Below are 21,200 nucleotides of genomic sequence, written 5' to 3' on the forward strand. Positions count from 1 at the left end.
AACGGTGAATTCACTCGACGTTTCATCCTGTTAAAGAGTCCTGTTCCCTGTCGCGTCGGTCACGCGCGCTGCGATCTCTTGTAAAAGGGAAATGTCGATTCGATTTTTCGATACGTCGAATAAAACGAAACTTTATCCAGCCGACGGATCGACGGCTTTTCCGATATGCAGACGGGATATCAAGTTCGTGTCGTTAAAGGAGAGAACCGGACGATGGTACCGGCGGCGAAAGGGGATCGACCAGGAACGATGTTAGATGAAGACTCGCTAGGCTTTTAAGAACACGGTGAAAAGGGTGGATGAACAAGACCTCGTTAGAGCAGTGAAAAAGCACTGACGAGGGACATTTCACGCGGCCCTCGATCCGATTGAATGGATTGTGACGATTGCACGAATGCGATCACACAATTGCAAGCTTTTTCTTAATAATGTCTCTCGTGTCTATACGCGAAAGAGTTTTATTCCGGTTCCGTTTGAAATTATACGAACCGCATGTCCAACATTTTCCTTGTATAACACAATAAACAAGGAAGTGCTAAATTTGGTCGACAGATCTTGATGCGGTATGGATTTAATAGCATGCGTATCTATATAATAATTCTTCTCTATGTTGGTATTATAATAATATCTACAACACGGTGAGAAATATATAAACACTACATGGTGTTTACATGGATACTTTTTAGAGTGTATGTAGATTTTTAAATATGTACATTTTCAATTCTATAAACTATTTTCCTTATATCTTTTTCACTCTAAAAAATATGGATTTGAATTTAACATCATGTCAATTTATATAATTTTCATTGTATTGATGTTGATATAAATACCAATATGTAGATTTGATACTATGGGTGTGAATTTAATCGTAGACATAATAAAAATAGATTGCGTATTTCTATGAAATTATCACTCTCGGTTTAGAAAGAGTGATGTAACTTGAAACATATCGTGCTGTCTCTCTCTCTCTCTCTCTCTCTCTCTCTCTCTCTCTCTCTCTCTATCTATCTATCTATCTATCTATCTATCTATCTCTCTCTTCTTTCATTGTCCTATCACCATTAGGGAATCTAAGATACTGTTATACTAAGCGCATTTAAACGAATAGTCACCTGCTGTATGAGACAAGCTAGTTTTTATTTTTAATTATTATTTTAATTTCTTTTCGTTTTTCACTCTGTAACACTTCTCAGTTTTTATATAGTTTATTTTTATATTTTATTTGTATTTGTATTATTTGTTGCTGTATTATTTGTGGTATTTTTGTTATATATTTTTGTTTTTAAGCTTTTTTTTTATTTTTGTGTTCTTAGAGGGCTTGTTCTATCTCTAGAATATTGAATTGAAGAGGGATGCTATGTCCAATTCTTTTTAACGGAATAAAGAAACTAATATCAGGAAATGCATTTATATCTGTATGTCATATTTATGGATTTAATACCAATATGGTATTGAATTCATTCTATTAGTATTTATATCAACATGATGAGAATTATATTTAACACTCATATTGTTAAATCTACATCCATATTTTTTAGTATGCAGATTTTTTATATATTCCGATCTATTTTTGATGAACTACTTTCACTCCATTTATTTGTCGTGATCATATGATCATTATTACTGCAGCCATAATCAGAACTATGGTCAAAGTTAGGATGGTGTTAGAGCCCATACAATTATTTGCGCTTTTAGAATGACGTAACTTTCGTTATCGTGACTGATCTCCATTTCCAATTAATTCGAGATAACTTCTTATCACTTTGCCGAGTTTCACAGACTAAATCACGTTTAGACTAAATTACTAAATCATCCTATATCGAATGAGATCGCAAACTCCTTTCGCTCGTTATTTTATCTAGACATAATACTTGTCGTTAGAACTTTATTAGTCTCGTATCGCTGTATTATTATCGATCGCATCATGTTTCGTCCCGTGTTTTGCAATAAAACGAAGCATGGATGAATTATTGGCTGCCGTTCGAAAATTAATTACCGAATCTGTCGCGCTAAAAGAAAAATTTCAGCTTTGTTCCATAACTAACGAAACCCCTCTTTTTCTCGTTTGAAATATTGAAGTCGAGGATATTTAAATGCTCTCGAAAGGGAACAGCGATGTCAATTTCAGATTATTATTCTATTTCATAATAGAATTTTCTAATTCTGTTTGTCGTTTATTTTTCAATAAGCTCACCTTCGAGCGAACGAGATTTTTTTTCCCACCTGAACCCGCCTTGTGCGGAAGAGATTATGAAATTTCCCCTTTTCAATTGATTTGGTACAACCAACTTATTGGCTTCAACAAATAAATTATCTCTCTCGTGCGATCCACTCTCCGTTCGCTCTCGTTGTCATGCCGAAATCATTGCTATTCCTTCAGAAAAAATATTCTTCTTAAAATATTAATTGTGAATATCCTATGATACTTTTTTGTGAAACGAAACATGTGCATACATATAGATATATTATTGCCAGAATCTAAATAAAAAAATAGAAATGAATTTCTATTTAATTTAATTTAGGGAGATTATTAACATTTCAGACTGATTATGTTGAAAGTCCGAACGTTATCGGCAGTCAATCATATCTGAAATAAATTGATTTAATATAGAATATATATTATATTATTCGAAACATCTAATTTTGACCGTGTTGGCATTTTCTATCATATTTAAATAAAGAATAAAGAAATTTAAAGGAAGAACAGATCAAATAGGGAAAAGAACAGATGTGTCTATAGAAACGGGTCACAGTAGATTCGAGTGAGCATAGTTTCAGACGTGCCTGCACAATTTTTAACCTTTTCGGTTCTTTTCAGGGATCGTAAATCATCGATCCAAACCGGAAGTCGGGCGGAAGTAACCGTCACCGAGATACCGAGACGCATTTGCCGTGTTTTGATCGCTCGACACGATACAGCGCGCACAATACGGTCCATTAATGACGGAAAAGTTATTGTCGAGGGGAAGAATGAACGCCGGGCCACTCGCAGACTCTCGGAATAAAGAACTTGGCGGGCTACTAAGACTTTCATAACGTCGCTTGACTTTCCCAATATACACAGTAATGTCGTTAGGACGGAATCACAAAGTAGAGTGAAGTCCAACAAACACGGGGACCTGCTTTCATTTCTCACCCACGCCGCTCGCTCCGTCGCGCCGTTGAAAAATCGCGGCTAATTGAAAAAATTGCGAAAGTTGCGAAAACTTTCGTCGGCAGTCGTCGCCTCCGAGGTGCCCATCTTTCGCGCTCATGGAACTCCATTAAGCTCGGAAACTAATTTCCCAACCGACCTCCAACAGCGAGACTGTCTTGTAATCCTCTGCGGTCCGCGACTCTCGAGACACGTGTTCAGAAGATCGGCAATTTATTATTTTACAACTTGCGCGGAATAGTTTAGATTAATTTTGTTATAAAAACTAATCTCTCTCTTCGTAGATGGATGCATGAGTGTTAAGTTTATTTTTGTAAACCAAGTTCTCCTTTACAATAAGCTGCTGTAAATAAAATATTCTATTTTAATTAGAGATGGATCTTTCTTTGAGATGGGAACTAACAATTATATCATACTCCATAAACAATACGAGAAAAATTATGAAAGAATATTAATTGATATTTACTTTCATTACAGCTAATTATGACAAAATATTCTTGCATTCTTTTTAGAAATAAAAATAATATAATTTTTATAGGATGGAAAAGTCACTGTAGTGACGCTGAAACAATGTCACATTTCAAGACAAGGAATATAATAAAATAATGAAATATAATAAATCTTACTTGTGAAAAAAACTAAGATTTAGAAAATTTCTCCCTGTTTTTTAAAGCTTAAGGAATAAATTTGAAAATTAAATAATGAAAAATCGTGACCACATGACATTTTGTGAATATTTTGCTATTTCTAATTATTTAATCCAAAATTTGTCAAATATGAGCTAACTACTGATATTTTCGTGATACCAGAAAACAACTATCAGATCGCGAATGCACATCGCGACATCTTTTCGCTTATATAAAAATGAGCATCCGTCTTCGCTGTTTGCCTGCTTTTGCTGGTTTCAATGTAATTAACACGACGTACCAGCAGTACCCACCGCGCTGCTTTGTGGGCCTTGGGTTCGTTAAGCTCGGCAAATTAATTTCCATCGTACTTTCAAACCCGACCACGATTCTTGCGGTTCGCCAGTGAATGCGCGCGGTGCGAAGTGCGCCGAGCTCGTAATGCAGCGATTCACGACCGTGCTTCCGCATCCGTTTCGTCGGAACGAAATGCTCTACGCTGCCTTCTCCAAATGGAGGATGCTGCCACAGGGGCGGAAAACGTGAACGTGGAAGTGCCAAAGCCGTGAAGGAAAACGCAACGCGGGTTATTCGCTTAGCGGTAAATTAAATCTAACGAGTCAGCGAGAAAGTATTCATGCGATGCCTGGCTCGTGCGGAATACGACTATGCGAATAGGATGCGAGAGAAATGCAAAACCTATCGCAAGAATACACATTTTCCAGATTTTCGATCCGCTTTTGGCTTTGATCTCTCTTGAATCATGCAGCTATACGCTTTAGAATAGACATAGAGTTGACTTTTTTTTTTGAACGAAAATTTTGTGAAATGCTAAAAATTTATTTCTTTTGGCTTCTTATCGGATTCTTTAATATACTATAATAGCAGAACGGTTTTGCTGAAATATCTGAAAAATTTAACTAAATACAGATCTGAAAATATTTTTGTTGGAAAATATTTTTGTATCAAAATAATTGTAGAGGATGCTCAAATTGATTATTAGAATGTTAACACTTTTGTACTTACTCATGCTTGAATTTTTTTATGTAATTATTTTAAGGATTTAACAAAATTATTTTCAGATTTATATCTAGCTAAATTTTTAGATAGATACTTTAATAAAATTATTCTTCCCTAAGCACTAAGTTTTTGTTTTGGTGAAAGTAAAGTCAACATGTGAATAATTAATGGATTATTACTACTTAAAGTGAGTTGCGAGAAATGTTATCAAACATCTGACGCCATCAGTTGTTTCCTGAATAACAATAATATAAGTACTATAAGTTAGATAATAGCAACCGATTAATTTAGATAAGATTAGACTTGATTTACTTCCGTCGTGATGCAATAAAATATAACTATGATTCCACCCAGCTCGTCATTATCATTTGATGGGCATGACATTCCGTTTTTAGCTTTATCACCAGATTTATTATCACAAATTCTTCGTGGTGAATTCAACACATACGAATTATATGAGTCCCTTCGGGAAGTCTCTTTATTCATAATATATTCACGCAAATGTAGTGTAATGTGGTGCTGTAACTTATTACGAAAGGTGGAAGGAAGATCGATGGCTGCGCGATACATCATGCCAGAGATTAATCTAAGATTTGATATCCTTGGCAGAGAGCGAACTTACGTGGACGAGAAAAAAAGAAATGCCTTGCACAAACTTCGTTAACTAATGTTGAAACGCGAAAGTTGCGATTTTCTTTCTAAGAGAACAAGTAATCGCGCAGTATTTGAATCAATCTGCGAATGAGGGAACAGGATCTCACAATTAATTCTTTTATATGAATGAATGGTTTTACTGAAATATCTAAAAATTTAGATTACATACAGACCTACAAATAATTTTGTTGGATTACCAAAATAATTATGTGGGACGCTCAAACTAGTTGTTATAATGTTAAAACTTTTCGCAACTTTGCCAACCACTCCTACGTAATTATTTTGATTATCTGACAAAATTATTTTCAACTTTGCATCTGGTTAAATTTTTAGATATTTTAGTAAAACATTTTTCGTTTTTTTTTCTTTTTGTGTAACTAAATATATATACAATAAAAATTTAATTAATATATTTTTATAAATGTATATAATTTTTATCTAAATTTAATTAAATGTTTATATAAAATGTTTATATAAATTACTGAATCTGCTAACTTAATTTCTTAATTTCTTAAGCGACAAATAGAAGACATTTAATTAAATGTTACATTCATTAAAGCATCAGCCACACAATTTTATACCGACTATCAGCCAATGGCTGACAAACGCGACCGTTTGATGTGATACTTGTACACATTTGAAGGAGTTTTCGAGTTACTTTATTTTTCTCTTTCGTTGGTATATGTCGCGGTGAAAGAGGCGCGTTGTAAACTTTAGCGTTTCGAAATAACGAGATAAAACGGGGTAGGAAATTTGGTTTGTGCCAGCAACGTTCTTTCAGAAGCTAATCGATTCGTGGCCACCGTGGGACCATTTCGTAGGATCATCCCTACTAAGGCGAGGTTTTATCCGCCGGGATACACGAAGTATCTCGATGTAACCTGCGAAAGGAACAACTGACTTCACCCCAAGAGACACCGCGCCTCGGAAATACGATGGAGAGAAAAGTCGTGAAACGAGTTCTCTCAGTAGTTCTAACGCGTACGGGTCAGCCGCACGTCGGATACGGGAGTAGAGTGGTAAATTCTGTGAAAATCGATGAAAATAGTGCGACATTCGAGAAGTAATGTCCATCTACTCCGACCAATGATATTACATTGCATCCTGAATAAAATAATGCAGCACAAGCATTTCTCCGATCACAAGTTGAATATATGTTTGTCAGACCTGTAAAAACTTCTGTTATAAATTCTATAACGTTCATTTGATGAATATAGACTTTAATTACTCTGAATCGAGTTGGAAACACGACGAATTAACGAAAATGAGATGGAAGAAGGAAGATTCATCTTATTATTTCTTAAAAAAGATTTTATTAGTCTACCTTATTACGTTTAATTCCTAATGATGGATTAAACAGCGACGATTGCAATCGTTGCATGAAAATTAAAGCGCTCGTTTAATAAAGGAGATTAAAACGTAAACTTTCCATCAGTAACAAAGCTCAAAATCCTCGTTTCAACACTCGCAACTAAATATCCTTGACTTGTCGACCGTTCAATCCCGTTACGAGAGTTTCCAGTTTAATACTGTTATAAGAATCAACGCGAGAGAGAAACAGACTTGTCCATAAGAATTTCTCTCGCTATTAATCTGAACGTTATCTTTATGAAATATCTAACATTGTGTGAATTCTAGTAATTTTAGAAAACCGACTATACATAAAATATTCTTGAGAGAGAGAGAGAAAGACTTTCATATTTTTTGCAATATATGTATATATAAAATTTATTTTTACTTATAATACATGGTAAGATATAATATAATAAAATATAATTAAAAAATGATAATATATGGTTCTTTTAATAAAAATAATATTCTTTTTCAAAAAATGTACAATATTATGAAAATAATAAAAATTGGATAAATATTAACATACGTTTCTAACATACTTATTGATATATGTATTATTTATAACTTCGTGTTTTTACGAATCTTCGGTTGATATTTATCTTCGATTTATAAGTAACATAATTTTGTAGACTTCTTGCCGGATAAGAGACGCTAAATAAAGATTGTAAACATGATTCACGTGCTACTATCGGTCATACTTGTGTAACAAAAAACTAATTACTATTGTGCAAATTTATATGCAACTTGTTTGTTATGAAATCTTCCGGCAGTATTTTCTGTTTCTACAGTTCTTAAGTTTATGATATTCTCTGTCAATCACATCTTTCTGTTAATGTCAATCTTTCAATGTGAATATACTTCCGTAATTATTTAGAATTATTCAAATTTCACATGAATTTTGTTAAAGTTATTGTATATTATAGAAACCCAACAATTGATTAATACTAAGTCATTGCAAGGAACGCAGGAAATTCTGTTAAACTAATAGATACCCAATTTGATTAGAAAAAACATTACCAATTACATTTTGACGCTCTAGTATTATAGATTCCATGCTACATATTAGTATATATACATGATTTTTAGATTTATTATGGATTATTTCATAGCTTATTTCTTTGCATGCACCAATTAAAGAAATGACTAATTTCATAGTTATTTGTCAAACGTCAGACTGTATGCATCAAAGCAAGCATAGCATCCATGCTTATCATTTAAGAAATCGAGTATCATGTGATTCCATCTTAAAGATGAAAAAAATAAAGATGAAAATAGAAGATAAAAATAAAGAATAAAAATCTTACAGCATGTTAAAGTCACAATTACAATATGTAATAATTTGATTGACAAAATTGTTGTCGACTAGGAAAAGTTTTATTAAGAAAAAATTAATGTTAAAATCGTTAAAGAATCTGAAATTAATTCAGATAATTACACGATGTGTACACATCATTAATCAGTGATTTATTGAGTTTTTAAATGAAAATAAATGACTGTTGAATTGTAAATGTAAATTGAGGATAATTGCTTGATTAAAAATAAATTTGAATGTTTAATTACTTTCGATGCTCACAGATACAATATTTTCACGCGCATGTGTGGCACAAGAGTAATACGTAACACTAGAGAACACTGCAAAAATATGTGGGTTAATTATTATATTATATAATGTTATTGAACATTAGATCAGATAATAATTGATATACTCAAGTACATCTACAATTATAATGATAAAAATAATAATGAAATTACTATAATATTAATAACTGCTAGCAATGATATAGTCATTCTTCACTTATTTATTTAAATATAATATACAATAATAAAAAGATAATTTTTCAATTTATTTTATTTCTAAAATAAGATAAGAAAAAATTAACTTTCACTTTTAATCGATGTACGAATATATGTATCAATTACGACGTAAAATTGGCTTTTCAGATAACAAATCTCGTGATATGGTGAAATTCGTTTATCAATTTGTGAAATCGTGTGTTTTCAATAACGTTTGTACAATGCAATATCATGCTTCTCTATTTCACAATCTAACATGTATCAATCGACAATTGTTATTTTTTATTCCGGTAAATATTTGATATACCATTGTCAATATATTCACAAAGGTCTAGTATGCGGAAACTGTGAAGTGTGAATTTTTCTTTTACATTGTTGCTTAACTTTCAGGATGGAAGTTTATTTTTTAAATCTTACCGTTTTTCTTAAGTTAAATTTTGTTATAATAATCAATATTTTATTTTATTTTTTCCCTTCACAAAATATGATACTATTTCAGTGTTGCTTAATGCAACTTTCCTGTCTGTGAAGATGAATACTGAAAGTTCTTCAAAATACAGTTCTATTTTTAATATTATATTGATATTTAGATGAAAAATATTTTTGTCAATAAAATAATCTTCTTTATATTAAAACATAATGTTTTATATATATGTATACATTTAATAAATATTATATTTGTAACACTTTTTAAAAAGTTACTGGAGTTTAATAAAGAACAAATAGAAAGAACTAAATAGAAATTTTATAGCGGTAGCTTTCACATTGGGTTTCCACATAGCACTTTCGAACTTCATTTTATAATCTATCTTTGGAAGTAGAATTTTAAAGTTATTTAATAATTGTCAAGCACTTCATTGTTTTACTTTTTAGAATCGTATTTGTAATTTGGTTTCGAGATAGAGACTTGAGCACACATAAACGTACTACTCGTTCACTCGCTCATACATCAACAAATTTATTTTTGGGAGCCAGCTGGTACTTTTTAAAACTTAGGGATATAAAAAAGAGGAAAACGATGTGCGTCAAGCGGATTCAATCGAAAACTTCGCCGCGATCGGGAAACTTGGCAGCAATGGTTAAAAGATCGTTGGTTTCTTCGTCGAAGAAGTGATAAAAATAGATCGATCCGGGTTGTCTTTATTACGAAGTCAGACTTTATTACGAAGAGAAGAAGAGTAAAATATTCCTCGAGAATATCTGAATAATCGCGAAAATTTCTAATTTGCAAAATTATTGAACAGCAGGAAAAAAAATTATAAACAATACCAATAATAATTGGTACCATGAATAAAGGAAGTGTTACATGACTGTTTTCTGACTAACCTGGATGAAGTTTTGAGATGGTATAAATAATATATCATATATTAAAAGGTTATTTAAACAAAGTTGAATAAAGTGTCGGACAAAAAGAAGAAGAATTGTACTGAAATACTTAAAAATTTAGGTGTATACAGATCTAAAAATAATTTTGTTGGACCATTAAAATAATTATATAAGAAACTTAAGCATGGTGAGTAACGCTGAAAAAAGTTTTGATATTTCAGTAACCAATTTGAATATTTTATATAATTATTTTGATAGTTTAACAAAATTATTTTCTGATCTATATCTAATTAAATTTTGAGATATTTTGAGAAAAAAACTGCTTTTTTCATGCGCTTATCTTGGGAAGATATTAGAAAAGTTGAAGAAATCGTGATCTAATTGACTCTTCGTCACTCTTCGACTCCTCGCTTGAAAAATTCCATCAAGTTATATGTGTATAAGTAAGAATACATTTTTTGCTTAATTCCCGAGATATCTTGAAATCTTACTATCTTACTTAATAACTTTTTATCTGTAAATATGATAGCATTATTGTCTTTGATTTCTTCCACATTCCCGATGTTTCACCCAAGATAAGATACACTCGATTCCGATTAAGTAGCTCTTTCATATAGTATATAATTTGTATAACTTGAAACTTTTCAAACAGCCAAAATTTAAATGTCTTTTGCAAAATAGTACATGATATCAAATGATTCTCTATTTGATTTTCAACTTTTTTCAATGAAAGTATAAAATACTATGAATATAGTTTATATGCTAAAAGAAACGGAGGAGAGAGAGGGGGGGAGAGAGAGAGAGAGAGAGAGAGAGAGAGAGAGAGAGAGAGAGAGAAAGGATACAGCGTGGCGATATCAAAGATACTTGATTTAACGTGATTACGGATTACAGGTCATAGGCCAACATTGGTCTTTGATGTTGCTCTTGATTTCCTATTACAGTTATACTATTACACATGCGGTCTTGCTTGTTTACTCGCTAAGTATACAACATCCATAATTAGGAGACAGAGAGAGAGGGGGGGTCACATAAAGCACTGGAATATCTCAAATGTATTATTATTGTATTTGCCAATGCTGTATTTATAATGCCAAAAAGCAGTTAATTCATTTAATGGATAAAAAATAGATATAATAAAAGAAAAAAAAAGTAATTTAATATTAAATATATTATATATTGCAAACACATTAATAAAAGTAAAGAAATTAAAGAATCAGAATGGACGAGAAATTCGAAACATTATTCTTACTATTATTATGAAGTACTATTATTATTATTATTATCATCATCATTATCATCATTATTTTTGTTGTTATTGTTATTTTTTTGCCAAATTAGTCACTATAATTTAATAAGACTGTGATATCTTAGAATTAAATAAGAAATTGTCGATAATTAACTAAAACAAAAACAGACGACATGTCTCGCTTTATACGAAATATTTGTCTTTCCACTTCCAAGTTATGAAAGTATTAAAGGTATTCTACTCGCGCGATAGTGAATCAATTCAAGAAACATAGCGATCATTTAATATCAAGTGTCAGTGACGAGACCTAGATTCAATCATACGTCCGGTATAAGCGATCATTCCGACTTTTCATTCAGTCCCTTCGAATGAACGAACGAACGAACGAACGAACAAACCATCCATTTAGAAGGCAGCTTACGTCCTCGTTCATAACCGTCACGATGTTCTGTGAACGAAATCTCTCAGGTAGATCTCGAAAATATTTTGACCAACCGCTTTGTCATCCGGTCCGATCTAATCAACGCGAATGTGCTCGACATTTCGCTCTTTGCGAATTTGCTGCTTTCAGTGCCAAGCAGGCGAAAGGACTCACCTTTTCTCTTCTACTATCTCCCAGCGATATCCCAAATAATATATTTCACGTGCTCGGCGATGGGTTTCAACCGTCGTAAGCGTTTTCTGCGATCACCTATCTCAGCTACCACTTTGGTCCTTTGGCGATGATACGCGCGAATTTCTCCTATTCGCACGTCTTCGGATGTATCACATGTGAATCACACGTGTCTGCACTCGACCGAGGGAAATACGTGAATCGCTACGGTGTGATGAATGTTTTAGTATACGCCGTTATCCTGTTCTTTTTACAGAATACAGAATATTTCGAGCGAGATGAGCGAAGAAGAGAAGTCACGGCGCGGTAATTCGAATCACTAAAGATATCGTTCGTTGATGCGTGTCTTTTATAGTCGAGAGCGTAGATAAGACTAGACGGGGATTAATACATGATTGCTTGCGAAGAACTAAAGTTTCCTTGCCGACAATCGATCTTACGGTTAATCATGAAATGAGTGAAACAAAAAATGTATGTAAGATTCCGGTTTTGTGATTTAATTCATTGATCGAGATTGTGCATCTTTCGAAAGATTTCGTGGTTGCGTCATCTTAATTAACGTAACACTATGCAGAAATTTTCCAAGGAAAATGTTCTATAGATTCAGAAAATTCAGAAAAATATTCTATACATCTTTTTTTATGTAAGATATATAGCAAAATATTGTTAAATAATCTTTACCGCAAAATTTACCATTTTACATAATTTTCAGTGCATTTTCCGTTAAGATATTATAAATTTTTATTGTGATCATTTTTTTCTCTTCTCTTTAAAAAAATAATATGTATGTCACATTGTATTTTCATTGATTATTATATCATTGTTTATTTTATATATATATATATTCATAATATGATAAAAATATTATATATAGGAATATTAAATATTAAATGTTTTTATTAGACATCACTTAAGCAGATTTTTCTGTCAATTTAGAATATATTTTTCCCCAAAAAATTATCAAGCAAATTTTTTTATTCTTAAAGCTACATGTTTTTATAATTCTGCAAGAATTTAACTGAATTATATTGAAATTTTATTAAAGAATAAGTCTAGTCTGGAAGCTTAAAGTCAATCCGAGGTTATTTCACAAGTGTACGCACCGACGCAAGAATACAGTAAATATATTATTTATATCACTGAATCATAATTCACGTAATTTACAAACATCCTCTTATTGTCATTCATTAATTATTCAAGATCCATTAATGTTCAGGTATTATCGTGTTTATTAACATTATTAATGTTAATGTACGCTTTTATATTTGTTATTTTATAGGAGGGCTTCTTTGAGAAAGATCGTGTGATATTCTTAGACATTCTTTCTAGAATAATCTGTAAATAATTTTTATGACGCATAAAAGTATATAACGTGATCTATCTGTTAGAGAATTTGAATGTTTAAATAAAGAAACTGAATATACCTTCTTATAAAAGAGAAATGGAATTTCCGGTTTGAAATAAAGATAAAATAGGGAAATCTAGCGATAAGATAAAAGTAAAATATAAATCGTATATCTATGAAGAATATTTATAAAGAATAAGAAGATTTTATCGGTATGTAACAATCGTTAGAAAAAATCGATTTCATATAAGCCAAATAATCAGTTATTAAATATTGATAATGGCGGGATGATCCTTTGTAATTTACTACTTTGTGGCGCTGTAAATTCCATTTATTAATAGAGCTTTTGACCGAAACATTTGGTTTGCGTCGTTCCAAAAGCGATTATAAAGCCAATTTTCATCAACTCAAGTACGACTAGAAATGTATTTGGATGTGAGCCTAGGACCGGTAGCAATGCCATAATTTTCAGTCATTAATCACTCCCTTTCGCAAATACGCGCAACATGGCGCAACATCATCTACAATATTGCGATATGATTTATTACAACAGTTTGGGCAAGTGTGGAAAATTCGTTTGTTCCTTTGACGAGATATTACGTTTCGGGCAATCGAATAATTAAATCGGCACGTTATGCCAGGTACGACTGAAAATCGATTTTTAAAAACGGTAATCTTGCATCAGATACAACGTGGAAAATTTCTTAAGACTGTTAGAATTGATAATCATACGTGGGGAAATTTTGTGTCGAAATTGACACAATAATTATTTCCACTTAACTTGGTTTTTCCTCCTATAATATTACCATAGAAAAGTACATTTCTGGTTTATCAGAATAAAATTCGAAAAAAATTATCGAGTCTCCGTTTAAAAGTTTAAGAGCTTTAAATTTTAAAAAGAAAGTTCAACTCTACGTTACGTAATTATTCATAGAGTGTTTCTAACACCTTAACATTATATCTTAATTTTTATTATCATAACTTAAATTTTATTCTCTTCAATATTTTACAATTAAATAATGATTGATAATATTCTATACATCTTTTAAATACAGAAACAATTTTTTAAATTATGAAACAATTTTAAAAACATGTATAAATAGCTTTACATTTAACGAATTTGTAAGGTGGGAATATTTTGAACACCTCATGTGAAGGATAAATCAACTTTATTTGTTAAATTGTACATATACGAAAATTTATATTGTTTCAATTTATATTGTTTTAAATTTCATTCCAATAGCGTATTCAAAAATAAACTTCGATATATTTTCAATAAAATAATTACATCTGTAAAGAATGGAAGAAAAATTTTATTTAAAGAATATAGAATGTTCCAAACATCTGAATAGTAGTGAACATAATATATAATAATTCTACAATTATTTAATTAATTAGACATCATCGAAAATTCTTACTGAATGGCCGGTTTACAATAAAATCAATTTTTCATGTATTTATCAAACCATTAAATCGAAAAATGTTTAAAAAGGTCGAATGCTCTCGTAATTGAATAAGTTTCCTTTAGTCTAACATTAATTTAATCATGTTCATTGCAAAAGACATGGACTGTTTGCGAACGTTCTTTCTCTTTGCGTCGTATAAATTACAGGAATTACGAGAATTCCGCGAGAAAATGTCGCAAAAAAATTCAAGGGAGAAAAGCAACACGACGTCTTAAAGGAGAACGCTCGCAAAATTCAGTACGACTTTGCAGTTGCAAAGTCATACTGAATTATTGCATCTGATATATGTGCAGTTTAAAAATTATACGTAGTTTTATCTAGAATTAGACGATATTTGCTTCCGTCTTAATCAAATGTATTATATATTAATCAAATTTCGAGAATGACCGATCTAAAAATATTTCTTAACTCTTATTTTATTTTTCTCAATCAATTATTCATGACAGCAATAAAAATATTCGAAGTATTCGAAATGTATAGAAGTTTACTTTCATTGATTCAATTCTTCTTCCACGTGATTCCTTCAAAAACTGATACGGAAAGATGTTATCTGTTTTTACATAACATAATCTTTTTAATCTTAAATTTTTTTTTTTAGCCGAAAGACTCGAGCAACAATGACAAAGCTACAAATGATATATATTAAAGATAATATACGCCATCAGTATCAACAATAATCATCAATATCATTGCGCCATTTGTAGACATGACGCAACGCGCTTTCTCATTCGAAAACATCGAAAAGCATAGAAAATGATAACTGCACTATGACAATTAGTGTGGCGGCAACCCTAACAACCGTTCTGCTGTTTTAAGCTAACGTGTCGTTAACCTTGAGATTGCGAAATGCAAATTGAAATCGGTCCAATTCAATTTGCCAGAAACGCGTGCTCCTTTCTCCGGAAGAAGACAAGATTTGCAATTCCCGCAATCTTGAGAGACACGAAACTGATCTTGAAGCAACACTTGGCGGTATTAGAGATATTCAAGTACAAAATTTGGACACCTTTTAAATAACTCTTGATTGGCTCCATATTTAACACAATGCTTAACTCTCCAGTTGCAATCTGAGTTTTTGGCACAAATAAATGTCACTCAAATTTTACCCTTATTTCTGCTTAAATTTCAATTTTTATTAAATAACATTTGAGTTAAAAATTATTTGGTAATGTAATAGAAATGTTGAAAAATAATTCTGTATTTTTCCACATTTTTTGAAAGTGTAGAAAAGTAAGAGAACTTGGATTGAACAAAAAGATCCATATTGCAGATGAAGGACTGAGATAGAATGAAAAAAATGTATAAGATAGAATGAGATGTATAAAATCTCTCTCTCTCTCTCTCTCTCTCTCTCTCTCTCTCTCTCTCTCTCTCTCTCTCTATCTAACTATCTATCTATCTTTAGCAGATTTCTGAAAAATATGACGGACCAAAAACGTATGGTGTCTAATCTCTTACTTTAATGTCTCCAGGCAGTATCAGTTTGTTACAAATCGTTAGACAGAACGTATAATTATGATTTTGTCACTCATATTTTAATTTGTGACATTATCGACAATTGACGATTTAATCGTTAAGAGGCATTGACTTTATCAGAGAAAATTGATCAATAACTGCTCAGTGATTTTTAAATATGATTAGTTCTTGCCTTTAATAATGATTAATTCTTTGCTGAATCTAAATGTAGGAACTAATCATATTAAAGAATCGTTAAGCATTCACTGATCAGTCTGATTTTCAGTCAGATTTTCTCTGTTAAACACAATTATTAAGATAGTCGTAACCGATACAGACTGGACAGCGGTGTCGAAATTGTCGCGATAGTATCACTCTTGGCTGCCACAACGCTCTTGTAAATTCAATCTGTTTGTTCGTAATATTTGGGAATTTTTTTGATGTTAACAGTGATACTTTAATGATCACATTATCAGCTTATCAAGGCGCAATGCATAAATTATATTGAATGTGAGTCAGCTTTTTCGAGTAATTAGAGCTTTTTATTGAGACCTGACACATGAATTAATCTAATAGTAGATAGAATCTAATAATCTAATAGTAGAATCATTATCAAATTGCCATCATTAAATATTTCAAAACATTTAGATAACAAATATTTAGGTAATTTCTTCAATGATTATCACGTTGTCCAAGTCTGACGTGAATTTTTCATAAAACATCTAACAATTCGCAGTTTTGGAGTAGACTGAGGCTGTGTTCCAAAATTTACTGCCAGTACTGAAAATCTATAGTACACGTGACGTAAATTAGATTTTCAGTACTGGCAGTAAATTTTGAACACAGCCTGAACTGTGCGTGCAACACAATGTTACGCAACTGTTTAAAGTGCCTTCAAAACGATATGGTCAATGTATACGCCAACTTTGCACACCTTCGCTAAATATTGATTACATTCAATGTAGATAATTATGTATGTGTATGATATTTATTAATGTTGACATACGTTGATCATATCATTTGGAAGCGCCTTAAAGTATTTCTCCGAGAAATTGAGTTTCTACAAATTTTTTGAAATTTAGTATTATGTTTAAAATAATATTTATTATATATGATTAAAATTTCAAAGACCCTAGCGGTGCCGAAATGGAGATATTTACCTTCAAAGTTTCAGCTTTTAATATGTTAACTTCTATATCAAGCCTTGTCGAAGTAACGTTTTAATATTTTGCGGCGAAAATCTTCTACAGATTTAAAAAAAAAAAGTGTGTAATGTAGAAATATTATAGGAACTCTATAAAAAAATGGGAGAGAGGCTAGTGATACAGTTTCTGAATTAAAGTAGTTTAAGGTCAACGCGATGCTGCAAACACTTTGCAGCGTTTTTTAATTGGTCAGGTTGTAAAATCCTTTCTCCTAAATGGTCCATCAAATGCTTCAAAGCATTTGTAGCGAGACTTTGACCACAGCCTAAATTTGTAATTTGATGAAATTCTGCTTCTCGCATGCCGAGCAACCAGACAGAGATGAGGGACATGCTGTTGCTACATTTCAACTGTCTTCATTGCGGACTAGTGTTCGTGCACAGATACGACATTTATGTGTGTGTGTATGTGTGTGTGTATATATTCGCCTCAAAAGTTTCTCTCTTCAAATACCACGCGCGGAGAAACATATCCGTAAGTTGTACACGATTAATTTTCTAGCACGATTGCCTTAAGAACAATAAAAAATCAAATTTCGAATAATTAATAGATAAATAATAGACTGCGACGTGTTTAATCTGCAACTAGAACATATCCTGATAACCTTAGATATTTTTCTAATTTTTAAATAATAATATCTTTGAATTTTGTGTTTCACAATCTTATTTTTCATAATATTAAATGAAAATCAATCGAAAAATGTTTAACACAAATGAGTGAAAAGCCCATATTAAGGCGAGTTTTAATAATATTTTTGTGTAAATTTCGAAGTTTAAACAAATTGCGCACCAATTATTCTTGAGACACAGTTCTAAACTGAAGCTGAAGTATGTAATATAAATTAACGTGTTTGTGATATTTTTCGCAATAAATTCTTTATGAAGATAATCATTAGCATCAGTAATATTAAGTTACTTGTAAATTTAATTTATGATGTTACATTGAGAAAAAAGTTGTTAACTAAATGCGTTTAGTTTGTAATGATTATTTAGTTCAAATATTTATATATATTTAGAGTAACAAAATTTTGTAATTTAAAACATGTTATTTGTTTGAATTAACAAATATTTAATTGAATTAAAAAATATTTGCTTGACAATCTATGACCGCTGCATTTAATTGAATCAACTAATATTTTTTTGAAACAGCAACTTTTTTTTCTTAGTGTACTCCATTAGTTTAGAACGACGTTTCAAGGCTAATAAATAGCCGACGTGTAGTTTATTTGAACTGGAAAAATTATAAAATTACATAAAAATATTATTAGATTCCAAAATACACCTTGACTGAATATTTCCTACGTCATTCATTTTCATGTTGCTTTTAATTCATGTAGACTAATTATTATTGTATTATATTTACACTAAATTTAAGTGTTGCTATTTTTTATATTGTTAAAAATTTTCACTTCTAAAACTAATAACTTTAGTGGACATATTAACTTTAGTGGATCCCCCCCAAAGGACCATATGTTTTTTAGCGTCACGAAAATGTTCCTGTTAATCCATGACATTAGTCAGAAAAACGGATCTAAAGCGCAGACCAAGATAGATATGAATTGCCACAAGATTTTGTGGGTAGACTTCGTGAATGGATAGAGCCAAGCACACATCGGTCGAGCTTCGATCGCACTGCGGATCCGAGTCGCGATGACGTGAACGCCGATAAGATAAACGTTGTCGAGAATACGCCTGAGGACTTTCGGAGAGCCAGACAGACGACGGCGTCGCGCTCGTCCGACAAAACGGCAGCAAATCGATTATTCCTGCGGTACGCTGCATATGACGTAGACAGAGCAACCGCAACAGCTGCAGCTGCACAAGGTGCATGCGATCAAGGAGAATCCGTTCACTCGAATTGACGGAGCGATCCGTTTTCCCCTTCCGCTTTAGCTTTGATCTCATTCATGAATGATATGAATTATTATCTTATTGTCAGAATCATCGTAAATAAATGTTAACCCGTTTTATTCTTCACGAAATCAGACAAAATTCCCCTTTTTATTAGATTATTTTCGAAGGCACGAGAGATAATTAATTACAAACATAATAAGAATCAATTGCGCAGCCAGTCAGTACCAAGTAAAAATAACATAATATCGATATAATAACTTCGCACTCACTGTTATGCAACATCATGTATTGTATTACACTTATATTGTTGAGTGCGAGATTATAACATCGATTGTTATGTTACTTTTAGTTTGCGTCGACTGGATTTCTATGAAATTGTCACTATCTGTTTAGAAAGAGTAGTAACTTAAATCATATTGCTCTTTCTTTGTCTTTCTTTCTCTTTCTTTCTCTCAAAATGAGTATATTAAACGTCTTTTTACACTCCGTATTTAGAGCGACTTTTCTGCCGCTATATCCCTCTGCGGCTTCTATTTGTTTCAGAAGTGCACTATTTTACTTACTATGTATTTGCAAAACTGTGCATGTACTTACTTTGTAAATTTCTTTCTCTCTCTCTCTCTCTCTCTCTCTCTCTCTCTCTCTCCCTCCCTCCCTTTCTTTCTCTCTGTCTCTCTGAAGTATTGAGTTGAAAAACTATTGATATGATTCAACATTGCTCTCTTCTCTTTCTAAACCGAGCACATATATTAAGATCAGAGAATTTTCAGTTTTCTACATCTATGGAGACAACGTCTCATAACGCGAGATGTGACTATTTCATTCTTTCGCGAAATCTATGCATCACTTGTTGCTCTCGAATCGAGAATTGATTTGTTGGAAATGTGTTACGAGATAATGTCGTATTGGCTGCGTTACGTAATACACTGCCTAGCCCCTTTTTGTATTTATTTCGAACAACGGAATTTAAATTGGGGATATAATCGATTCAGCCGGATACAAGCGGGTTGCATTTAACTTCACACGTTGTGTTTCATAACGAGCCTGCCGTATTGTCGGCCTGCAGAATTATGGTATTATTACGTAAGCAGGCGGGGTTACATTTTCGAAGCTAAGTCAAGTGATTTGTCAGTGACAGACCGCCGCTGCTGTCACACGCAACACGCGACACATGTCGTATCGTCGACAGTGTCAGTCGAGCATGAAGACGAGCTTTCCCTATTTGAAAACCAATGACGTTGAAATTAAAATCTAGTTAAGCAATCAGTCAGATGATCTGCAATAATCTATAAAAACAACGAAATTCTCGCCGTGAATAAATGACAAATAGCGATAACGATGAGTGTCGGAATTCCCTACTTTTATTTAAGTGCCCACATGAATTCGAAGCGCAGTAATAGCTCAACTCAACAATATGTTTATTTTCGGAAATAAAAGTAATCTCGTAAAAATATAATGTAGAAAGAAGATTATGATGAGTTATGAAAAAAGTTAACGATTGTAGAATACTATGATATTATATAATCTGGCAACATCAAAATTATTTCTTCATAATCTACTTAGACGTTATAACATGTCCACTGGTCATTAGTATTTATTGTGTTGTAATAACAGCTACATTTCAGTTTTATAGGTAGCAGACTGTTTTATAGGCGTGTTTATTTTTTATGTAATTTTGAGAAGTAAGACTATTGGTTTTAATTTTGTAACTTTCAGATTGAAGGTCTTAAATCATGTGACTTTAAAATTATATAATTGAATTAAATTTGGTAAATATGTATCCGTTTAAAATTATACTACATGCTATTAGTGATATTCCATATCCCTCTTCTGTCCCATAATTTCAATCTTTTTATCCTGTTCAGTTTTTTGTAAATTACGTTCGGTATACTTTATGTATTTCTACTAACTAATAATTGATATCACTCTATGGCTAACAAACTTATATCAAAGATAATTATATCGCATGAATGTCTACTGACAATTTAATAAAACAAAATAGTATTCCATAATCCTTGCTCTATTTAGCTTGCAATATATACAATATGGTAACTAGATGTTAAAGTTAATCTATAATGTGTTTTTTA

The 21,200-nt window shown here is 31.9% G+C and overlaps 1 protein-coding gene across 9 annotated transcripts in view; it reads right to left on the bottom strand.

The window, feature by feature from the left end:
* Positions 1-21,200, bottom strand: part of Mdr49 (Multi drug resistance 49) — a 95,626-nt gene that overhangs the window by 39,922 nt on the left and 34,504 nt on the right. The window contains exon 1 of one of the 9 annotated variants that reach the window (XM_011057608.2): positions 11,772-12,117. The exons of 7 other annotated variants lie outside the window; for them this stretch is intronic. The gene's annotated coding sequence lies outside the window, so the exon portion shown is untranslated. Of the gene's footprint in view, positions 1-11,771; positions 12,118-21,200 lie in introns of those variants that run through there. One more of the 9 variants, XM_011057605.2, reaches the window with a different exon arrangement.

This window comes from Acromyrmex echinatior, chromosome 1 (genome assembly GCF_024713525.1).
Source record: "Acromyrmex echinatior isolate Ae372 chromosome 1, ASM2471352v2, whole genome shotgun sequence".
NCBI classification, from domain to species: domain Eukaryota; kingdom Metazoa; phylum Arthropoda; class Insecta; order Hymenoptera; family Formicidae; genus Acromyrmex; species Acromyrmex echinatior.